This window comes from Thermobia domestica, chromosome 9, assembly GCF_964235325.1.
Source record: "Thermobia domestica chromosome 9, izTheDome1.hap1.1, whole genome shotgun sequence".
NCBI lineage: Eukaryota > Metazoa > Arthropoda > Insecta > Zygentoma > Lepismatidae > Thermobia > Thermobia domestica.
The window spans coordinates 217,156,204-217,171,233 of NC_137462.1; the positions used below are offsets into that span (position 1 = coordinate 217,156,204).

The window sequence follows — 15,030 nt, forward strand, 5'->3', positions numbered from 1 at the left end:
ATCAAATTATTAGGATTACTGTAAGCTCATCAAGGTTATATGATCAAGAAATTAATCCTTCTGTATTAATAAGATATCAGTCCTATATTACGTGTACCGAGCGTACTAACTTTAAATAAAATTCCCCTGCACAAGAGGCTTTCAACAATGACAAATTCTATGACCTATAAGATCTGGATTAAAACAAGTTGAAAAGTGCTGCCATGATTATGAGGCACAGCCCAATTGCCACGTACCGCGGCTACACAGAACCAAGTAAAACACCAAGGGTCGGGCAAACCGGGCAACTGCCTTGGGCTCCAACGTCAGGAGGCGCCCAAACGACCACCCCAAAATAAATTTTCGGACGTATTTTCTCAAGTATTCGAGGAAGCCAGTGCTTGTGCGCGCAAATTTGATGCTTCAGATAAGTTAAAAGAAAGAAGGAAGCCACTGTCGAAAGTATTCTTTGATGAATTGGCACAAGATACGCGATTTACTGACCCTGTCTAAGAATTCGAGATCAAAGTGTATTGCATATCCTCGACTCCGTAACAGTAAACATAAGGGTACACTTCGAAGGAATGAACTTTGTGGAAGATTTTCGTTCTTATGCTCGTCAATGTTACGAACCACTCCTGTCACCATTCAATCTTATGACTTTGCGCTTCTGTATCCAGATGATTTATCCAGCGACTTTCCATGAGAAGTGTTGACTTTCAGAGACACTTTTCAACACACTTTTAAATCTTTCAACCCACGAAGAAATTTTTCATTTTATTGCCGAATCTGATCTCAGCTCAGCACTTCCAAATCTGCTGACTGCGCTTTATTTATATGTACGGTGATCATACGTCCCAAGAAAATCGGGACAGTCCCGATTTTAGGGTCTTTATCCCGGCGTCCCGAATAAAGATCCCAATGTCCCGAATAATTGATGGGGAAAAATAAAATCTTTTACATTTTTTACTTAGAGAATCTAAATAACTTACAAAGGAAGGAACACATTTTGTTTTCGTGGGATCACAAAATTGGTTTACAGTTTTTCATCGAAATTTTTTAAAAATGCATTTGTGAACTAAACCCGGTAAGGATATTAAATTTATTCTTTCGTCGCTGTGCACCTCTCGCGAGTGTTTTAGTTTAAACAATGAATGGGTTGGCTGCACTTGCACGTGTGTGTGTGTTGATGTATATATATGTGATATATGTGACATTCGCAATTCATTTACTGGTACTTCTTTTGTATCAGCTGTTTTTTTTTTAATAAGCTGCTTTGGTTTTTAGTTATTAGATTTAATTGTATTGTGTGTGCTCTAATTCTGTAAATAGCTTACAAATTCTGAATGAATTCTATACCAATACTTCTGTAAATAACCTTAAAAAAATAATAAAAATTTTCCCAGCTTTCAACTGAGGAAAAGTGTGCAATTAAGGCTTAGACAAAACAAGCAAAGGGCAATGCAGGAGAGTGTTCGAAAAAAATCCGGACATCATCATCTAGAAAAATTAAATTCACAGGACATCTTATGGCAGTGATGTTGTTTGCATTAGATATATTTCCACAATTTATTTTTAATTTTTCTAGATAAACTGTGAATAAAGTGGGTTCAATTTACATTTTTTTAAACACAAATCTGCACGAACTGTCTTCAATCTACGCTGCAGAGGAATTCGCTATCAGGGACTGTGTTTGCTAGAATGAATTGTTCGTAATGATCTAGAAAAAATATTCAGGGAATCTACAAAGCCTCTGAAATTAATATTAACTGTACCTGTGACATCAGCAAAAGAAGAAAGGATTTTTTCCACATCGAAGAGAATTGACACTTTCAAGAAAATGAATGTCAAAGAAAGGTTATAATTATTGGTTATGCTTTCCATCGAAAATAATCTGACAATAATACCAGAGTTCAATCAGTATGTATTAGGCAGATTTGCTCCAATCAAAAAAATGAAATGAAATCTTTAAGTTTAACGTCCCACGGTTATGCCGGTTAGGCTAAAGGAGACGGTGATGATGAGAGATGAGTGAAATGGTGGAATGAAGAAAGTGGGAGGAAACGGGAGAACCCCGAGAAAACCCACGAGCACGGTGTTTGTCCACCACAAAGTCCACACGGCGCGAGCTGGGATCGAACCAGGGGCCCCAAGCACCGGAGGTAAACGCTCTACCACTGAGCCACCGCGCCCCCCTTGCTCCAATCAAAGAGAGGAAAATAAACTTACTAATTAAATAAGGTGACTAATCGGATAAAATGTTCCGCATTATTTTTTTTATTTCTTTAAACATAATGTTATTCAATTTCACATGTTACGTAGCATTTGCATCTAAAGTTATGCTGATTAGTCAATGAGTCCACTTTATATTTTCTGTCTCCGCTCGTTCGTACTGCAACACCCGAAACCACAATCCACCAGCTGCCACTGAGTTTGACACTTATTATCACCTGAGCAGTGCGCTGTGCTTCGTCGAACTTTGTTTATTAAGAAACGTGAGTAAATTTATCGCTAAGAACGATTCCGCCAAAAACGAGATTTTAGCAAAAAAGAGAGTTTTTGCGTATTACACTGTAAAGCATAATCATAGCTTTAAATCCTTAGATGGTTCATCTAAACATATTTCAACGCTATTTGAGCCAAAATACTCTTCTGCAAGAACGAAAAGTGAAGTCATAGTAAAAAAAATGTTTTAGTCCCAGAGTGTCAAAAACAGTTGTTGCAGGAATTGAGTGAAACGTCTTGTTTTACTGTGATAGTTGACAGCTCAAACCATGGTGCTGAAAAATTAGTACAAATCATTGTGAGATATTTTCATGTGCCTAGCGGAATTAATGTTAAAGTATTAGAGCTTGGAGCATTGCCTGGTGAAACGAGTGATCAGCTTAATGAGTTTCTACTTTCAGTTTTGAGCCGCAACGATCTGGTTGAGAAATTAGTTTGAATGTCTGCAGACAATACTAATACAAGTTTTGGAGGTGCAGAAAGAAGAGTCGCAATAATCTCTTTCGAAAGTTATCAGCAAGCACTAAAAATCCTTAGTTGACGTAGGATGCATGGCTCATGTCAATAACTGCATTAACAATGCTGCTGATATATTTCCTGTTGATAATGAGGTAATAATTGTGAAGTTGTTTAAGTTTTTCCATATATCTACACAGTTCGAGTGGCTGAACTGAAGGAGTTCTGTGCATTCATTGATGCTAAGTACCAGAAACTGTTGTCTTATTCGAACACACGATGGCTTAGACTTTCACCTGCTTTAGAACGTGTTCTACCAATGATGGAGCCACTCAGAAATTATTTTTCTGCCCAAGCAAATCCTCCTGCGGTTCTAAAATCGTTTTCCGAAGATCCCAATGAAGAATTGTGGCTTTGGTTTTTACACAATTGTGCACCTCTTTTCAACGATGTTGTAAAAAAGATGGAAGGGGATAAAGTATCAGCAAGAGATGCAGCAAGTGAATATTTGATTTTATAGAACTTGATTGACAGAAAACAGTCCTCATTTCTACCGACGAAAGTTAAAGACCTTCAAACAAAGAATTTTGCTGCAGGACAAGGTTTAGTGCTCTCAAACGGGTCGGGTTGTCGGGTCAGACTACTCGGGTCGGGTTGGGTCAGTCGAGTCAATCGGGGCAGCTCGGGTCGGGTTGTCGGGTCGAGTCAGCTTGGGTTGGGTTATCGGGTCGGGTCAGTTCACTTTGGTCAACTGAGTTTAGGTTGAGCTTAAACTCGGCTGGAGTCGAAAACTGCTGTTTTTCACTAGCTGCCTAATTAAATATAGCAATTTTCAATTAATTTTATAGAAACCATAAATCTATTTTGAACACTTGCAGCTAGTGCTTTTATGGTAAATGCTTATTTTTGTAATTGTGTGTACTTTAATTTTTAAATGTGGAATATTGATTTTACCAATCGACTGTAATATTAATATCGACGCCAATACGGAGTCTGGATTTAGAACAAAACTAGAAGTTGTTTAAGTAAGACGACCAAGCCCAAGCAGTGCTGCGGTGGCTCAGTGGTAGAGAATTCATCTCTGGTGCATGGTGTCCATGGTTCGATCCCAGCTTGTTCTAAGTAGGCTTTGTGGTGGAGAAACGCCGTGTAGTGGGTTTTCCCGGGGTTCTCCTGTTTCCTCCCACTTTCTTCATTCCACCATTTCATTCATTTCTCATGGTCGCCATATCCCTTAGCCTCGGTACAGAATCGAGGGACCTTAAACTGAATATTTCATTTTATTTCACCAAGCCCAAGGACATCGATACAAGAACAAGATAAAGATTGAATATGCAAGACGAATTGCATAGTAATCTTGCTCTTGGCCTTGTTTTGGTTATCACCAAGTAGCGATGAGCGTATTTTCTTGCTTTCCGTATAGTATGAAAGACCATAATCAAAATCACACTTGGTCTTCATTTGTACTGATGAGGCGAGCATTCTTGGCTCTTGTATAGCATGAAAGACCACCAAGACTACGAAATGCAGGACTAAGACTTGACTGCAAGATAAAGAATAAGACGCACTATTGATGACCAAGACCCAGGGAGCGAATTGTTTGAATTTCATTTGTTGGGCTAAAAGTGATGAAATAAAATTAGTACTTTATAATTAAATATCATACTGTATTTTTAAATTTTAAATTACAAAATTCATATTATGTATCTTCTTACGTGCAACTATATATACTGTAAAATGTTTTAATTACCGATAAAGAAAAATCAAAGTGGCACGGGTCCCGGAATCATAAGAACCTATTTTGGAATGAAAGTTGAAGGGTTGGAAAAAATCACAGGTGTTCTCCTGTTTCCTCAATCCTTATCATTGTAGTTAAACGATTTCCTTTTGTCTCCGCCAAGACACTCTTGCTACTGCCTTCCGAGAACACCCCCTGCCGTCCGAGCAGGTGAGAACACTGACCTTGAAGAATAATTTCGTCACATAGAACTAAAGCAAGAAAAAAAAAAATAAATTTCTCCCACGTCGGACATTGGTATCAGTTATAAAAATAAATAACCAAACCTCAAAAGTGCTAAATATTCATTAAGATGCATATACAAATCCCCCGCTTGATCTAGCTAGTGGTTAACGTGTAAGACTTCGGTACACGTGGTCCGGGTTTAATTCCCAATGGGAGTGCATTTTGGCGTTCACCCAGTGTCGTGACCATAGTGCTCTTAAACGGATCGGGTTGACCCGATCCGACCCGACTCGGATCGGGTCAGCTGGGGTCGGGTTACGGGTCGGGTCAATCGGGTCAGCTCGGGTCGGGTTGTCAGGTCAGGTCAATCAGGTCGGATCACGGTTCGGGTCAGTCGGGTCGGATCGGTCTTCAACCCGACCCGACCCGTTGAGAGCACTATCTGTGACTTACAAGTGAAAGAGACTGTGTCTTCTTTTTATGAACATTGCATAACCTATTTAGATCTTTGGAAATCAAATGTAGACAGCATGAGTCAACTGTCTTGAATAGATTTAAAGAGGCAGCTAAAATGGGAAGAAGTAGAAGAAAGTTGGACTCTTTTTCAAGATAGTATGCCGCCCATTTCATTTGACGATTTGTTTAACGAACTAAGTGTGCTGAACTCATATCTTACAGAGACTGTTTGTCAGAGTGGACAAACCAGAAACTTTCATGAGAACAATGGTGGTTAACCATATTCCAGGACTTGAAGAAAGATGTTTGTTGAGTTTGTTCTTTGCTTGCCGGGAACAAATGCTTCAGTCGAGCGGGCATTTTCAATGATAAACAACTTTTGGGGTGCTGAAAAGTCCGTGATGTCCATTGATTGTGTAAAATCAACTTTAGTAATACAGATGAACTGTTCACAAACGTGTACAGAAATGTACGAGAACATCAAGAAAAACAAGAATCTTTTAAAAGCTTTGGCCTCATGAGAGAAATGTGACTGGAAAGAGCCCAAACAGTCTTCCTCTATGAAAGCTGAGAAAGAGTAGTACAGTGAACATATGAACTAATTGAACTAATCTAATATGCGTTTCTCTTTCTTTTACTCTGTCCATCAGTTATTGCAATGTTCGTCCTTTAGAAAAATTAGCACTATTAATAATATCATTGTTTAATAGAGTAATGTAAGTAAACATAGCAAATAAATTACAAACTACTACTATCATGTGAACAGGTTTGGATTTTAGCTTAATAATAATAATAATAATAATAATAATAATAATAATAATGTTTCATGGCAAAAGAGGGTTGAGAGTTTAAGCGATAAGAACGGTGGCTGAGGCACGGGCGTCATTAGCGGGAGGAAGGGGGACGCGTCGCCCAGATTTTAGTCAAATGTATTAAACATGTGGTGGGAAGATAATTTTGATTTTGATTCATCCTCCGCCCGCAGAATTAGAAAGCTAACGACGCCAGTTGGCTGAGGGGACTGACTTTAAAAATGTCCCGATTTTCACTAACAGAAATATGGTCACCGTATTTATATGTAACTCTTCCTGTTACAGTTGCAATAGCTGAGCGATCATTCTCTAATTTAAAATTAATCCAGGCATATCTTAGAAACAGTATGACTCAAGAATGTCTTTGAGATGTAGCCATGCCGAGTATTGAGCTAAAAAGGAGCTCATGAATTGGACATCTCTGATGTGATAAAAGAATTTGCAGTAGCAAAAGTGAGAAAGAAACACTTCTGATTTTGTATACAACTTGTCGATTAAAAAAATTAAAAATAGAAAAATGCTTATAAGCGGTTTCACAAGGTTTATTATTTATTTTATAATTATGTAAAATCGTAACATACTACATACATTCATTTGAAATCCTTTTGGTAATACTGTTTATTTACACTATCACTGCAAAAAAAAAAGTACCAATTTTACGTGAGTATATTTTTAATGAACAGGGTACTCTGCCCGGTTTACTTTTTAAAAGGCATACCACAACGATATAAAAAGAAAAACGGTCAATACTCTCTCACTGATAATTTTCGGTTTATGGTCATTTCTGCGCGTACGCATAAGTTACAGACTGTTATGCATGGGGCCTATTCGATGGGTGAGGGGGCGCCACTATTTTGCTTCAAACTGATTAGAAGCTAAACTTCAAACTGATTAGAAAAGGAGAGGTCGATAGAGGCTTTCCTGCAGGATTTCCAAAATGCGAGATATTCAACTCTTGGCCGTGTACTGACGCCTTCCAATAAGAAAAATAGTCAAGTAGGAGAAACCAGGAATTCACTTTGTGGTTTATTATTATTATTATTATTATTATTATTATTATTATTATTATTATTATTATTATTATTATTATTATTATATAAAAACATTGCCTTGTCTCCACATGATAAATATGATTACAACAGGGACATCGACAATGGCGGTGCAATTGTCTTTCCACCACCACTCTCTTGGCGTCGCAAAATCAACACCTGGCTTTGGGGCCTCCTATGATGTTTTACTTTGAAGGCATTCTTTAAATTCTAATATTGGTACACATAATGCAGGAAAAATTTGCCATTGTACACTCAGTGGTGGTATTCTAATTTTTTAACAACCGTTTCTCTCTCTCTCCCTCTTAATTCCCTTAGGAAGCAAACCATACAAGGTAGATACAAGAGTTCATTGCGTTGTAAAACGCAACGCCAATTTTACCAGCTTGGCTTCGAACTAAGAACTGTTTCTATTACACCGATCACCAATTGAATTAGGGGCGCCTACCTAATACCGAGTAGCACCACTTTTCGCTCGGATAATAGCGGCTATCCGCCGTGGCGTGAGCTCAACGAGCCGCCTGAAGTGTTGTGGTTTCTCAATCAATATTTGCTGCAAAGTCTCCAACAGAGCCCGTAGGTTGGTCGGAGGAAGGTCCACAGACAGAAGGCGTCGTTTCATGGCATCCCAGATATGTTCAATGGGATTGAGGTCCGGTGACCGTGATGGCTAGGGGAGTGTTGCCAGATCAGAGGATCGCTCACCAAACTGGTCTACTGCTATCCTAAAGCGGTGGATCGGCGCATTGTCCTGGTGAAAGGTGAGGTCACCATCCGGATGTTGCAGCTGAACAAATGACAGGACATGGTCATGCAAAAGATCGCGGTAGCGTTCATCTCTGAGGGACCGTGTCACACGTGTTAGAGAACCCATTTCAGTCCACGTAAACATGCCGGCACGATGGATCCATTGCCTCGTGTGGTTGGCGACGCACCTGTACTCGTCTATCGGCATGTACCAATGTGAAACGAGACTCATCTGTACATGCAACCTTTTTCTACATTTCCACGGTCCAGTGGTGATGTTCATTCGCCCATGCTAGACATTGTTTCCTGTGTTGTAGGGTTAGAAGGGGTACTCGCGTGGACCAATGGCTTCTGTACCGCATGGCGAGTAGATGATTGTGGATTGTGTGGCTGCTAATACGGGATTGTTATCCTGCATTGAACTCTCTGCAATTTGACGCACTGTGGCCCGTTTATCGGCTGTTTTGATGCAGGCCTATTGGAACCTACTTCTGTTGTCGGCACGCCCCTGACTGCGACAGTTTGCCCGTGCGGGTGGGGTTTCACTGGAAGCCAGGTACTCACGATATACCCTTGACACAGTTGCTTTTCCTACCGAGAATCGAACCCATGTCAAAGGCGCGTTTGCAAACTATATTTTTCTATATCCACGAGAAAGCTTCAAAATATGTAAGAAGTTCCGAATTTACTGAACCCCCAAGTCTACTGGAAACCGAATTTACTGTTTCCCCATAACATAACTCGTTATACACAGAGCCTGTCATAATTATAGTTTGATTAAATTACTAAAACCACTTAAAACAGTTTATGCTGCGTTTAGCTTTCCTGGATTTTATTGTGGCACAAAATTATTGAAATAAATATACCTTTATAATTATGGTACATCCCTTTATGATAGTTCCTGAATTATATCGTTTTATTTACAAAACGTTGCTATGACAGCGTAAAGACAAAAACTCATCACAAATCATCAGATTAGAATCAATTTTGATTTTCTTTCCTTTTTCGTATCATCATCTTCTTCAAACTGGTTAGTGCACATTTTAAAATCATACATTATCCAGAAATATAAGAAAGGATATTTAAAATTATACTGAAAATACAAGATGTCGTTGCACGTGAGTATTGTCAGCATTAAACCTACTCTACATGACTTGACAATTTATCAACTTATTGTTATTTTATAATTTTCAATCACAAGTGTGACACTTACATATTTGTCTGTGGCTTCGTATATTTGCTGTCACAGTAGCAGTTCAGTGGTAAATCGATTTAAAATGTAGTTCAAGAATATTCATTCGTTTCGAATGCTAGAGAAACAAAATTTAAACATATATCAAATGTAAGTAAAAGGCTAATGGTCACCGCAAGAAACAAACCTCATCACTAGGAAGTACTCTCGAAGAACATCGTCTTCATCTTCAGCCTAGGTACACTTCGGAAAGGATTTAAACCATAGGAAATAAATTATGGTTAGGTAAAAATGCTAAAAAGAAATACAATACGAGAAAACTATACAATAGAAGAAAACAGAAGAAAATGCAATTGATGCGATGTCCCTCTTACGAGTGTCATGTTCTTATGATTGAACTAAAGGCTAGAGGCTTTTCGCGTTGTTTTTCTGTACAACCTATATATTCTACTCAATATTTTGTAATAGAATTAAGTAATGTGAACTCCCTTCTTGATACCAGTGTTGGGCAAATTTCAATTGAATTAACAATTAACAATTAATCTGTAAATTTAATTGTTAATTGCAATTAACAATTGAAATAAGTAATGGTTAATTGTTAATTGCAGTTGGCCATTGAAAAAGGAGAATCAATTGCAATTGATCAATTGATTGAAAGTAATTGCAGTGGAAAGTAATTGCAATTGAATTCTGTAATTCAATTGCAATTGAAATTAATTGGCAATTGATTCAATTGCAATTGATTTCCACAGCAATTACTTTCAATTGATTGATCAATTGCAATTGATTTTCACTTATTAATTTTCAACACTGTAGTTCAGAGAGGGCGTGGGGCAATGAAAACTTTAGCCACGACCAATTGACTCACCACCCGTCGTGACCCACGACCCACCGTGACCCACTCTGACCCACCACCCACCATAAACCACTCTTACCCACTGTGACCCACAGACCCACTAAAACCCATTGTCATCAACTCTGACCCATGATTCACGCCCTCTTCTCTACTGACTAAAGAGTTTCAACTTGTAATAAAACAAGCCTATAAAATTATCACTCATCGGAGTTTGAATTTCTACGACCAATCGCTCAAGCACAGCACTAATACAATAACGGCGAATCTGAACTTTCTAATATAAATAAAATAGAGTTTGTTCGTGTGTCTGTCTGTCTATCTTTGTGCGGCCTGTGGACGAGACGAGTGGACCGAAACTTTTCAAAATTTGGTCACGGGTAGCTTGGTCTAGGAACCAGACCGAGACGAAGAGTTTTTTTTTAATTCCTTACTAGGGGGTCTCCAGGGGACGTTTACCGGGACCGGCCTGGGGACCAGAAAAGTCGACCGAGAGTTACCAAATTTTGGTCAAAGATACCTTGGTCCAGGTCCCACACCAAGGAAAAGCGTTTTCAACAAAATTCGAACCAGGGGGTCTCAGGGGGGCGTTTACCGGGACATGTAAAAGTAGAACGATATCAGTGTCGATTTCATAGTTTTCGCGGTCGCTGAGATCCATGGTGAAACTCCGATCGCATTAACTTCCAAATTCACCGTGTTCGGTTGCGGGCCGTGGGTCAACGGGGGGGGGGGGATACCGAAACGTAAAAGTAATCCAAAATGACCGATATTAGTGTCAAATCCATAGTTTTCGCGGTTGCTGATATCAATGGCGACACTACCATTAACGATGACTTTCAAATTCATCCACCGTTGTATGCGGGCCTTGGGTCACCAGAGGGGGGAATTCCGAGACATGTAAAAATAATCGAAAATGACCGATATTAATGTCAAATCCATAGTTTTCGGGATAGCTGAGCTCAATGGTGAAACTCAAGACCGCGTTTACTTTCATATTTAGCCCCCATCAGCTAAGAAAGGAGGGCATTATAAAGGGGATCACGAGACATGTAAAAATAATCCACAATGACCGATGTCAAATCCGTAGTTTTCGCGGTGGCTGAGATGAATGGTGATACTTCCACAGGCGTTGACTTCCAAATACAGCCCCCATCGGCTGTGGGCCAGAGGCATTGTTTTTCTTCAAAATTGGAACCAGAGGATTATAGGGACTTTTACCGGCATATGTAAAAAGTAGTAGAAAATGACAAATGTTAGTGTCACATTCGTAGTTTTCGCGGTATTGGTTGGGGGTTGGTGGGGGCCAGAGGAGATTTTTTCACAATACGAACCAAGGGGGTCTGAGGGGTGGTTCACCGGGACATGTAAAAGTAGTAGAATTTGTGTCGAATCCATATTTATTGGGGTTGCTCAGACGTATAGTGACACCCCCGATAGTGTATATGATCAAATTCAGCCCCCATCGGCCTTCTCAATGAAAACACATATACGTTGTTGGATATATATTCACACAAAATATATCCAATTTTAGAAATGTTTCTTAATTGTTCTCTCGTTGTTCAGTTCGTTTACATTGATATTTTATCTGATCCATGCGAAGAACGGGCATAACAGTTAGTACGAAATGGTAAAGTGTTTGTTATGGAACAAATTACAATGAATTCAACTATATAGATAATAATTATAATTAATAATTATTTCCTTGTTGAATTATAAATACATTTCAGTGGAAAACTGAATAAAATTTGAAAGTCCCAAATCAACGTAAAGTAGACCAACGTAAAGGAGAAATGTATAAAATTTTCCATATAATTAAGCTTACAAACTTAAATGGAAATTTAGCTTAATTACATGGAAACTTTTTGTGTCGTTTTGTGCGCCTATTTCCTCGTTTTCTGCGTCACCGGAAATGGGTCAATGTTATCCTACAAATATGGCGGAACAAGTTAATGCTGTTCCGTCAGGAACGATTTCGAGATCGTTTCCTTCACATCATCTTGTGCGTGTTTTCTACCGTTTTGTAAACCTATTTCCACGTTTTGTGAATCAATGGTAGTGGGTCAGAATGGGCATTCAATGTGGGAAGAAAAATGATCCTTTCTCCCACCAGTATCAAATTTCAAGGTCGCTTTTTCGCATTGTTTAGTGCATGTTTTTACCGTTTCTGCGCATATTTTCACGTTTTGTAGGCCAACGAAAGTGGGTCAAAGACAACCTACAAATATGGCAGAAAAAGACATATTCATTTCCCCTTTCAAGGTCCATTTTGACCCTCTCCCACTGATGCACAAAGCGACACAAATCATGCATAAAAAATGTGAAGAAAACGACCTCGACATTCGATGGTGACTGAACAGCATTAAGTTATTCCGCTATACTTGTAGGCCATTTTGACCCATTTTTGTTGTCGCACTAAAGTGGAAATAGGAGCACAAAACAGTACAAAGCAGGCACTATACGATGCGAAAGAAACGACCTCCAAATTCGATAGTGGCGGAACAATGGCTCTATTTCCTCACATATTGATGGACCATTTTGACGCATTTCTGGTGATGCTCAAAACGTGGAAGTAGGCGAACAGAACGGTACAAAATAGGCACTAAACGATGCGAAAGAACCAACCCCGAAATTCGATAGTGGCGGAACAGTGAGCCATTTAACTCCCACTTTAAAGCCCCGTTTAACTCACCTCGGGTGATGCACAAGACGAGAAATAGGCACAGAAAACTTAAAAAAAAGGGCACTAAACGATGCGAAAGTAATGATCTAGAAATTCGATAGTGTCGGAACAGTGGGTCATTTTCGTCACACCTTGGAAGCTCATCTTGACACACTTCTGGTGACGAACAAAACGTGGAAATAGGGGCACAAAACGTAACAAAACAGGCACTAGTCAATGCGAAAGGAAGGACCACGAAATTTGGTAGTGGCGTAGCAGTGGGTCATTTTCGTCCCACATTCGAGGCCCATTTTGACCGTCTTCCAGTGACGCACAAAACGTCGAAATACGCGCACAAAAGGGTACGCGATGTGAAATTAACGACCTCGAAATTCGATAGTGGCGGAACAGTGGGTCATTTTCGTCCCATCTTGGAAGCCCATTTTGACCCACTTCTGGTGACGCACAAAACGTAAAAATGGGGCCACGAAACAGCACGAAAATTCAGTAGTCGATGCAAAAGGAAGGACCTCGAAATTAGGTAGTGGCGGAGAAGTGGGTCATTTTCGTTCCACCTTCGAGGCCCATTTTGACCGTCTTCCAGTGACGCACAAAACGTCGAAATAGGCGCACAAAAGGGTACGCGGTGTGAAATTAACGACCTCGAAATTCGATAGTAGCGGAACTCTTGGTCATTTTCGTCCCATCTTGGAAGCCCATTTTGACCCACTTCCGGTGACGCACAAAACGTGGAAATAAGGGCACGAAACGGCACGAAACATTCACTAGTCGATGCGAAAGGAAGAACCTCAAAATTCGGTAGTGGCGGAGGAGTGGGTCAATTTCGTCCCACCTTTGAGGCCCATTTTGACCGTCTTCCAGTGACGCACAAAACGTCGAAATAGACGCACAAAAGGGTACGCCATGTGAAATTAACGACCTCGAGATTTAATAGTGACGAAACTCTTGGTCATTTTCGTCCCACCTTGGGGACTCATTTTAACTCACTTCTCATGACGCACAAAACGGAAGTAGACGCACAAAACGGCACAAAACGATGTGAAGGAAACGACCTCGAAATTCATTGGTGGCGGAAGAGCAATAATTTGTTCCGCCATATTTGTAGGCCCATTTTGATCCACTTCCGGTGATGCACAAAATGTGGGAATAGGCGCACAAAGCGACACAAAACATGCACAAAAGATGCAAAACAAAGTACCTCGAAATTCGTTGGTGGTGGAACAAGTTAATGACGCCGTGAGCACCAATATAAGTATATACTGTAGTTCTTACCAGGGGCGCGGAGGGTCAGTGGTAGAACGTTCACCTCCGATGCTTGAGGTCCCTGGTTCGATCTCAGCTCGCGCAGTTTGGACTTTGTGGTAGACAAACACCGTGCTCGTGGATTTTCTCGGGGTTCTCCCGTTTCCTCCCACTTTCTTCATTTCATTCAATTCCCATCATCACCGTCTCCTTTAGCCTAACCGGAATAAGCGTGGGACGTAAAACTAATGATTTCATATAATTTTTTGTAGTTCTTACCATCAAGGCTGAGAACTGCACGGTCCAATTTTTTAGCCAAAGTAGAAGCCCAACCGAAATAGTGATGTCAACCGGCCCGGCTCGGTTCAGCTGAGCGTACAGCTTGAGCTGGCTTGGTTGGGATTACCCATCGACTGGGCTCAATTGAGCCAATGGCTTGAACCGGCTCGGTAAAGACGAGTCATCGACTTGGCTCGAACCAGCTCCGTTGAAACGAGTCCATAGGCTGGGTTCGAGTTAGCTTAACTGAGCCAATAGCTCGAACCGGCTCGGTTGGGGTAAGCAATCACTCGGTTCGGTTCGGCTCGAGCTGGCTCGGTTGGATGAGCTGTTGGCTCGGCTCACTTCTCGGTTCGGCTCGATAAGTGAATGAGCTGTGAGCGAGCCGCTTGAGTCGTTGACAACCCTAAACCCAGGTCGAGCAGTTTTAAACATGTTTGGCTGGAGTCCCATAACTTCTAACAATTTTTGGCTCGAGCCCGAATACTTACTCCTCCTGAACTCAAACCAAGAACCTCGTGACCGATGTCCTTGCCTCCTGAAGATTTCTTGACTACCGAGATCGACAGTTAACTAATTTGTAGTATTCCGATACAAACCGTCTATATTCCATGTTTATACAGGTACACGGTGTTATAATAATAATTAGTTATAGTAGTAGAAGTAGTATCATTGATAATTATATTGTCTATGTAGGATACTTGAAGAAAGTAGTACTTGGAACTACACAAAGGATTTAGCTCGAATTGGCTCGACTCGACTGGAAACTCGATCCGAATTCGAGTCGAGTTGGGGGAAATTTTTCGAGCCGAGA

At 40.3% G+C, this 15,030-nt stretch overlaps 1 protein-coding gene across 1 annotated transcript in view; it reads right to left on the bottom strand.

The window, feature by feature from the left end:
• Nucleotides 1–15,030, bottom strand: part of GEFmeso (Guanine nucleotide exchange factor in mesoderm) — a 784,292-nt gene that overhangs the window by 378,875 nt on the left and 390,387 nt on the right. The window lies entirely within an intron of this gene.